This window comes from Tigriopus californicus, chromosome 1 (assembly GCF_007210705.1).
Source record: "Tigriopus californicus strain San Diego chromosome 1, Tcal_SD_v2.1, whole genome shotgun sequence".
NCBI lineage: Eukaryota > Metazoa > Arthropoda > Copepoda > Harpacticoida > Harpacticidae > Tigriopus > Tigriopus californicus.
The window spans coordinates 13,305,133-13,315,404 of record NC_081440.1 but is presented as its reverse complement, the minus strand read 5'-3'; positions in this window follow the sequence as shown (position 1 = coordinate 13,315,404).

The window sequence follows — 10,272 nt, the reverse complement described above, 5'->3', positions numbered from 1 at the left end:
TACATTGGCAACAACCTCAAGGCTCCTTCTTGCCTTTCGATACCACATGGCTGAGTAGGACTAACAGTTCTTAAATGAAACTTTGGCCCGCCTTGGATCATGGTCCAACCTTAAGCAATCTACTCTTCTCTATGAGGTTTGATGCCCCTACCGGCCTCAAGACTTTATGCCCTCTCTGTATCTTGTCATCTGTCTCCCTTCAAATCTCCCCCATGCTTCCACCCACGTATGTATTGTAGTACCGTACTGTAGGAGAGCCTATGTGCTTGGAGGGGGAAAGGGGGAAGAATTACCACACAGACACAAAAAATCATTGACTTTGTTACTGTTTCATGGTCCGTTTAGCCAATGCCTGTTCTCGGTGCGTCTCATCTCTAGAATGGGGGTTTTCTGCGGTTTCTGCCATGGCCATGGATCAAGAAGCACTCCCAGCTATTCGGCTTTATATCAAGCACGAGAGTACCCCACCCTTGGTTTCATTTCCCTACTGCCTTGGCCATCACTCTTGGGGCACTCTTAAACAGAAAAGACATTTGGACATGATTTCCCCGGCTTCGAAAAGAGAACGATGATGGTCCTATGAATAACTATGAAAACAAATGACATGACGAACTGGCACAACCCAAGAGCAATGAGAAGAAACACTCGAAAGACGGCAATTGTCTTTGTTCTCCTCCATTGCCTTCATCCCTCATTGAGTGCGATGACTCTGGATCATCTTCCTCAATATCACATGCTCCATCGGGATTGGATTCGACGAAAGAGACTGACAAAGAGGATCTTGAGCTTCGGTTATTGCGGATATCTTCACTGATTATTCCACGAGTGCTTCACAGAATTAAGCCATGACTTGATGGTGGCGAACAAATTTCACGACATGACCCATATCTGCCTACTCGTACCTCAACAAAAAGCTCGAATTTTACATCCCCAAATGTGTCAAGGAAACCGTGACGAGTTTTATACAACAGACACGAAGGAGAGCCCCCAAACAGGGGAATATCTTTGCTCAGTCCTAACGAAATGTCCGGGTGTTGAAGAGTCGGCCGTGAATGGGATTAATTCCTGGAATTACTCTCGTGGCTTAAGTATCTGTCCATCGTTCGTGCCCAATGCACCCCCTATGCTCATTCGAACCCTCTCAGTTCATCTCTCTGTTTCTTCTTCGTTCGTGAATGAGCAAGTCTCAGTGTGTATGTACATAAGTACAAATCTCCTTCAGCCCTCGTTGTTTCAACAAACGTGAGTGAATTGTTCGCAAATGCGTTCGGATTGATGCATTGGCCAGGATATTCACTCATAAATCAATGTCATTCAAAGTGGAAACAAAAAGAGTGCACATACTCAAAACATGCCAATGAAGCACGAGATATCCCGGACCCGTCGGGTCCGGCTGGCATTTGCTCTCCTTTAAATTGCGTCTTTCCACCGGGAGACTGAACTGTTTATGCTGGAAGATAAGAGAAAATGGGAGCTCCTCCATCCACTTTTTGAGTGCTTGAACGCTCCGGAGCCAAAAAAGGGTCCCAGACGAATCCTGTCCACACATTGGGAATGATCACTTTTGAACAGGGTTGGGGATGGGAAGGCATTCATATTTACAACAATTGGTGGTGATGGACAATCCGGAGAGTTGATAGAAATGGGAGAGAAACAAAGGGTCTTTCTTCTCTTGGTTTCGAGGAAATGAGTTTTGACTTGTGCACTTCTGTTCTTTTCGTGGTCGGGAAACATGGGCCCCATGCCACGACAAGGCATCTTCCCAGGCCTAATTTTTGTGCCAAGGGAGATTAGATGTTGTGGAGGGAGTTCATTTCATTTCGGAGATCCTATCTTTTTTTTCTCTTGTTGTCAGTGATTGCAAGAAAACCGACTTCCGCTCAAATGCATTTGAACTTTGCCAAACTCGGTACTCCTCCTTCCCTTCTCAAATTACATATCAGATTTGCCCACACACCAATAATAACGGCACATACACAGATTGTTTTTCATGTAGATTCTCATTCTTTCGGATTCGAACTTTCTTTGTTCCGATAGAAAATGAATGAGATTCGAGTTGAAGAATGATTTCCACTTTTGACTGTCCAAAAATTGGCGTGACTCTTTCAAAACGGAGAGAGAAGTCAGAAACGATGAGAATTGAACGAGGTATTATAATCATCAAACCATGTCCAGCTATTCTCCACATGTCATGTCAGAAGTTGTGTGAATCCGTGATGAAATTAGCTCTCAACTCCCCTTTGGCCCTGTAAATGACGGGGATCGTGATTTTTGGCTGTGCAAATTTTTAAATCACTTCATTCAACCGTGAAGCCCATCCTTCTCCTACTTGTCCATTCCAGCCATTATGAGGGCCAAAACGGAGGGATCACTTTAAGTCCACTCACATTAACAACGCTTACCGTCAAAATCTCCTATAATTTTATCCTTGATAACAGGATATGATGAATACCTGGACACCAAATGGCAATAGAGATTATTACGTGGTTTGACTTTCTGACTTCAGGGTGACTAAAGCAGCATCATTGCTCAAACATCGCAATCTGGCGCCAGAAACGTCACGTCAGTGATTTCAAACATAATGAAAAAAGAAGACACGGTAAAGTGAGCTTGCCTTGTCAGTCATTCAAAGTTAATGAAATGGAATTAGAGAGGCAGAGAGGCCTGGAGGCTGTTGAGATTGTTATAATTCGAGCATGTGTAGGGCCTCCGTCAAACTGAAGAAAGAAGCTGTCATTGAATCTCCCAGACCAGCAATAAGATCCGAGTTGTGTCTTCATTCAATTTCCTCAGCCTCAACCGTCGTTATTCTAAGAAAGCTTGGCCTAGTTAGACAGCCCTTGCTAGACTCTTAAATCCAAGTGTTTTCACTTGATCTTGGACTACCTAAGGACAGATCGGTCACCTTTTCTAGACTTCCTTACAAGTCTCTTCCTGTTTAGTCTGAAAGCCAAGGTCTTTTGCTCGACTTGTTCTAAAATATGGCTTCAGCCAGGTCTGAGTTAACTTTCCAAGCCTGAGTTGAAGGACGTGTCCCAGAACTCAGTTGTCCATCCATTGTCCCAATTTAAGTCAGTCTTGTTTTGCGACGAGTTCATGAAAGTAAAGAGAAAAAGCACTTGGTACTTCGGTTGGTAGGGGAGCAAACTTTGGCACTGTGATCCAGGCGAAATTGACGCGTGACCTTCCGAACCCAACTTGTTTTTGCCAACCAAGAAACTATTCCTATTTCCATTGTCGAACCTACCTATACAGGAATAGATCAAGTTCTTAACGTTTCCTCAACTTACTTTTACCTGAACTTCTCGCACTTAGATGCTGGCCAAGGATTAACTTCAGGCTTTATTTCGACTAAGGTGACCTTTCTCATGGTGAAAATAAAGATATGAGTTCACGAGAATGTGTGGTGTTCAAATCGAGACACCAGAGCTTCATGACTTAATTTTCCCAAGATCTATCTTGGTTGGAAGGAGGTTCTTTAGTTCGTCTTCGTCGAACTCAAGTCAAAAAGCCTCCAGGCCCACCATCATCATATCATCGTTTTTGCCAATGCGAGGCACTGTGTGCCATCATCTTAATGGCAACATATGTCAGGCAATTGACACATATTCAAGTAAATTGGTCTTCAAGGTTAAATACCTACCTTTACAGATCCGTACACATGATGATAGTCTCAAGCACGAAATCCAAGTTGGAAATCCATCACGCTTAATTTTGTCAGTGTGAGACCATTAAAAATGGCAGCAACCAAAAGCGTCTGGTTGAGATATGCACTTGTTCAGAGTTATTGCTCCAAAGTAACATTGTGAGAACAGGATCTGTCTTGAGGATTTCGCTCTTCAGTTCAAGAAAGCGTCCTCGTTCTCCGTCAATGGTATCTGATGGCGGTTAACTATCTTCAAATATGAATCTCTGGTCAAGATCTCTGCTTAAAACATAAACCAAACGAGGTAGTGTTGCTGTTATGCAAATTTACTGCTCTCAACAATGGTCTATGGATGGAGTAGTTTTATTATAGGAGCTGCAAATGTGTCTTTATGAGCGATATCAAACACTATGAAGTTATCTGGTTACACCCTGGCCTGAAACCATGGCCGTTTTTTTTTTAACGGATACTTTTGCCATTTTGGCAAACCACGTTCGAGCAATGAATGCCGTCGTGGTTTTTACGTAACCGTTCCAGGGCAATATTTGCATTTATGCCCAATGTGACATCAACTTCCGAATCTATTGCGAGAATGCCAAACTCAGACGTTTTGGCCGAAAGAGCTTCAAAAATTCATCTCGGGGAGTCGAAAAAGCAGCCAAGAGAGCGCATGATTAAAATTGAAAGATTCCTTCTAATGCTTCTAAAAGAACGGAAGCATGCGTTTTATGGCGCGTTTCCCGCCAACGGAGTTGAGCATCCATCCATCCACCCACCCTCCACTCGTAAATATTTCAGTGAGTCTTATTAGTCTGACATTTCAAAGCAAGAAAGTCTAGTTACGAGCAGGAGTGTACCTACTACATGTGGATAGTAGCGGTACAAGACACCCCATTCAATATGGATATCCTCGAAAACATCTTCAGAATTCGCCTCAAGACAGATCTTCATGCTCGGGAATCTTTCCCTCCGAGCAAGGCGGGGTTGTTTTTGTTCACGTTGGACTAGGTTTCCGAATCCGAGTCATCGTGCATTTAAATACCTGAAATGCCTGTCTAAAGCACCAGATTGTACCGTTTTCTCTATGTACTACTGGTGAACGAGTATTTCGAGCGGGATTCACCTTCAGCCGAATTCCGTGAAGGAATTAAATCAGGTCCGGATCGATCAGGGCCAGGATGAAACTGAAGAATGATATATTGTGGTGTCTAGAGCAGGGAGCTTCCCAGATTCAGAGGTGATGAAATCCTTTGCTTGAAACAAAAAAGAAAAGTGTTTTTTTTTCTTTTCGTTCCGGAGGTCGCATGAGAGCGATCAAGTGGTTAATGAGATAATAATCTGATGCAACCAATTTGACAACTTAATGTCAGAACCCATGAACGGGAACAACGAGCGAACGGTTCTTCTTCGAGTTCGAGGCTGGCGACTACATACTTTGCAAGGGGCCAATTGGTCTTTAAAAATGATGGCATTATTTTTGTCTAGGATTTCCTGAAGCCCATGAAATGCATTCCGCACTTGGATGACCAATGAAAGAAGATGTCTTTGTTCGTTCATGTGGCGAGATTTTTCCCTTTGAAAAGTGCACGTGACAATGGAAAATTTCGCTTTCAACTGATCCTAAGGAGGGAAAGTGTTTTTTTCTGACCAATTACCTCTCAATTTGAGTCTGTCGTTGGTCAAAGGAATTGCTCACGATCTCCGAATTATTCCACATTTGGTCGCAATTTCTCAAAACTGGCGAAAATCCTCCTCCACAGATCCGGAATGTTCGAAAATGAGCTGAATTCCTGAATTTGACGACTGAACTCGCGCTTTGTGCCCATAAATCTCCCGTTGCATGGATTTATTGACTCCTTCCCCTTGACTTCAGCAGGAAGCTTTCAATTGATGGATGGGTTTACCGACATTTGAATGGTGACAAATTAGTCCTCCCTGCCTTTTCTTTCAAATCACTGGTCTCTTAAATACCTTCAAACTCAAGCTGAGCTTTGTTTCCACGACTTGTATGCATTTGAATCGAGTTTCTCTCACTAATGGATCCAGCCAGAGCAGGCTAGAAATTGGGCTGGCTGGCACTTGGCAAAAACGAGAAATCCTTTCATTGGAAAACAACAAACACATCTTACGCTTCAAGAACAGTCAATTATCATGACAGCCTAATGATTTTGAATCGAGCTTGGGTGGAAGAAACGATGACCTAGACTTCATCGTTTGGATTGAAGAAGTCAGTAGTCAGTAGAGGACTTGAACGGAAGATGCTGTTCTGAAGAGAAAGAGAGAAGGAGAGAGAGAGAGAGATCTTGGTCAATGAGAATTCCGCCCCATGTCCTCTTCAAAAGCCAGTGGGGTAATTAACATATGTTTCAAGATTCAATCTCCCTCTCTTCCTGGTGCTTCTCAAACTGTCAACTCTTCACATTCCACGAGAAAAATCCGACGTTTCATCACGAACTCTTGACACAAACAACATATTGACCACCATCACCGTCAGGAAATATGCCCAAGAACCTCGAAGTGATCAAGTTCACCAGGTTCATGCTCTCAAGGATAATATTCATTTGTTTGGATTTTGACACTCTGTCGGCGATCGATTTCCAAAGTGATTTTGGTGCGAGATTGAGAAGAATATGGATCTTTTCTTCGGTCAAACATATACTGTATAGTAGAGGGAGGCTTTGAAATCTTAAGTTACTTCTGGGCTTGTCTACGAGTAGCTCACCCATCTTCATTTCTCACCCTCCTATATGTACACTATAAGCTCACTCATTGCCCCTATTCATCAAGAGACTCCCAAATTAGCTCATTTGGCTCATTTTCCCCTTCCTTGATAAGGAAGCCTACGAACCGAGTGCGCAACCCTGGATTGAGAAGTTTCCAGTTGACATTTAACAAAGCATTGTTTGTGTGTCTTCTCCTTGTGCTTACAACAATATGGAAGCAACCCTCCAAATTGCTCGTTTTACGGCAACAAATGTCGAGATATTGTGCTCAACTATCGCCGTTCACTCGGTATTCCACGGGATAATCTGTATGCACTGTTTTCTTGAGTAACAATGGAATCTGATGGAGCCAAATTGACGTGGTAAACTATTTCGAGAGTGGTCAAGTTCTTGCTCAGATTAGGCTCATTTCACCATCATCATTGAAGAGTAATTTTGCATTTCACCGAAAATGCTCGCCCAAATGAACTATAATCAAACAAAATGATCCGTGCGTGAATTGGATCTCGAGTAAAAGATCCAACTGAGGTCTCAGGAACTTTTCAGTGCCGCCTTTGTTGCAATTCTTGACACATGAATTAAGAGTGATTAGCCAGGAATCTTGAAAAGCTTTGTGTTGGGTCTCGAGACCTTCGCTCTTGTTTCAGGATCAAGTGAATTGTTTTTGTACTTTCGCGGGTTATGGATACTGTCTAATCCGGATTGACTAAAACCGTTTTGTAATATCGGGCAGAAAATAAGCAAGCCCACATTCTCAGCTTTGAAGCCGAAAAAGTGTCATTTTGCCCCATTGGGGACCAATCATCATTGACATGTCCGTGGACATAATATGGAATCCAACACTCATACTCTCGCACACTCGCTCACTGGATCCTTCCCAAAGTGCTGGAAATGTGTTCAAGGCCTTGGAAGATTAATCACGAACCTTCTGGCCAAGAGGTTGAGGATCGGCTCTGACTGTAATTGATACCTTCTCCGTCCACCAATCCGGTGTCCGCCCTTGATCCTAACCAGGCTACAAAATGAGGTGCCACTTTTTATTTAAAGAAATCGCTTCACCCCTCAGGTGGCTGGTCATAATTTTGGGCGGGGACCCAGAAGCCATCAGTTTTGAGTTCGAACTACTGCACAAGTACTGTCCAATCTAGGATCAGATAACCGGATCTACGTAGATTTTAGGATTGTTACTGCATGGTCCTGTGCGAGCGAGCGAATGAGTGTGACCAGTTATGATTGAGTTGTGAATGTTGGAGTATTCGATTTCAACATGGGACTTGCTTGTTAACACACACGGACTGTCAGAGACACACATGCAGATACGACATTCTACACTCATTTGGGCCCATTTTTCAGCGTGTCATTGGTCAATGTAGGATAAAAGTTCATGGAAATTCTGTCTGAGTGCAAGCAAGACAAGGCTATTCACTCTAGCGCTTAAGTGAGACATAAATTAGCCAGAATTCTGCTCTCTAATGGCTCCCATTTGATGTTGAAAGTCAAAAGCCGTGCTTCCAAATATTTACACGAACAAATATTGAAGGGACATTTCTTCTTTCTCTGATCGTTTTCAGGAATTTTTGATTGATCTTCATCAAGGCAATGGAGGTCAAGAACCGCGCCGAAAGGAAACCGGCAACGACTCAACCGCAATAAAAGCAAACATTCGATAAGGATGAGAGTTCCTCAAAAGCAGAGTGAGCAAGATGAGGGCCAAACGGAAAAAAAAGTTGACAGAGTCGCTAATGCCGAAAGTGTTTTTCAATGTTGTTCAAACTTTAGGCTTTAGCTTCAAAGACAGATGGAAGGAGTGAGACAAGAAAGAGAGAGCAAGAGAGGGAGACGAGGGGGGATTTTACTCTTTTCAAGAAGATGTTTTAAAATCCATAGTGCTCAACTTGTTACAATCCTGGAGGAAGGAGACGAACAAGAAGCTCTCAGAGAGCGAGAGCAAAGACCAACAACAAGGGGAGAGGATGGAGGATAGATGAGCAGAAGAGGAGGAGAAGGAGGAAGAAGATGTCAGATGGATGGATGGAGAAAGAGAGACAGAGGAAGTGCTCAGTAATATGCTAGTAGGTCTTCCGCCATTCGAAATTAAAATTCCTTCTGACCGTTCGCTCACAACATCTGCAGCGAAAATTCCTTTCCTTGGTCAAAGTCCAGAAATATCTTTTGAAAATGTCCCGGAGCTAAATTACCGTTTTCACAGCATGTTCAAGATAACGACACTTGACACATGATTTGAGAAACTATTAAAAGATGAACACCACAAGTGGTGCCTTTGTTCTTGTTTACTTATTCCCAGGGAATGGAGTTAAAAAGAGGCAGTGAATGCAAAGCTGGAGGGAAATGATCAAAATCGATCTTGTCGCAAGAAATATCCTGAAAACTTTTGACACCTTCTGTTTGCCTGTCTAGCAAAATAGGAAAATACTCGGAAGAGTCGCGGGCAAACCCTTCTTCAGTTTTGAAGAAAAGGGGGAAGAATCTAAAGAAAGGAGTGTGATTGAAGGAAACCCACTCAACAGGGTTCCTCTTGAGAGACTTCCCCTAGATTTCCTGTTTTTTTGTTGCTTTCCTACACAATGGAAGGACTGAAGGGATAATGAGAAATGCGCTTACCTTTACGGGTGGGTGGGTAATATCTTAGAACCGAGTGGATGTATTTAAGGTTGTAAAGATCCTCAGTCCTTTTTTTGGTTTCACGGCAGTTTCCGTACACTGTCACAACTATGCTCCTCACTTCAAATCAAATATCCTTGGAATTCACACACGTGGATAACATCATGTTCCGTGTTCGAAACCTCTCTCCCAACTGGAGATGACCCTCCTTTTGATCAGGCATCTCGCAGCTATTCGCTCCTCTCTGAACGCGATGTTTGCTCTTTCGGGAAATATGAACGGCTGTTCGCCGTGCGAAGCCCGGTTGAGAAAATCTCACCGCAAAAAAAAACAGACGAGCCGGTGCTCAGAGGTTGTGCCAAACATTTGAAGTGGCTTGGAAAACGTCCTGGAAGAGATTGCCATTTTCATGGCAGAATAGCGAATTTATTGGATCTTGATTCGAGGGGCACAACTCAAACGGAAGAAAGTCAAACTGAGTTGCTTGGCGCTTTTCCAATCCAATTTACCATCTCGTTACAACATGCAAATGTACTTTCAAGAAAATAAGGTGTGACACTTTGGAACATACATCAGGTTCTGGTCCTGATTTTTTGGGGACGATTCAAATCAGAAAGGAATGACATCTACTAATTGTGCTTCAAGGTGCAAACTTGCCTTGAAGAAAGGGTTAAATTAAGAGTTCAAAGTTGCTTGAATTACATTGAAGCCAATGATTCTATTGTATAGTAAGGCTTCTTAGCTCACCAGCACCAATAGCAGACTTAGAACTATCTCGTCTACATTAAGTGTATGGAGTCAAATTGGCATGTCATTGTCTCAACTGATAGTTTATTACTACGGGTCGGAAAGATAAATTTTTAGGTTTAATCAAGTTTTCAACTATTTCGGTCATTTTGGCGGAAAAATTGTTTTCATGAATTTTAACCATAAAGTAACCTAAAAAACCGAGGATTTTCGGGGAAACTCAACGAATTGACCCTTTTTAGGGAAAATTTGGGCGAAATAAAGGAAGGAAGTTTTCGTTTACCTTGGGTCACAATGTTTGTCCTCGCTCAAAGATTTGCTTGGCATGGATCCCCCAAGGTTTTATTCAGAGTAACTGTTGGGCACATAGGGGCATATTACAAATGATCTAACTAGGGGGCAAGTCCTCTACATGGATCTAATTTCCATTGCCTGGCGGCGATTGGTAATCTTCCCATTGTTGGTCGCCAAAATAATGTTCAAAAATGTAACCATGAGGTCAGAACCAAAACAAAGGGCCTGCTGAAGACTGGC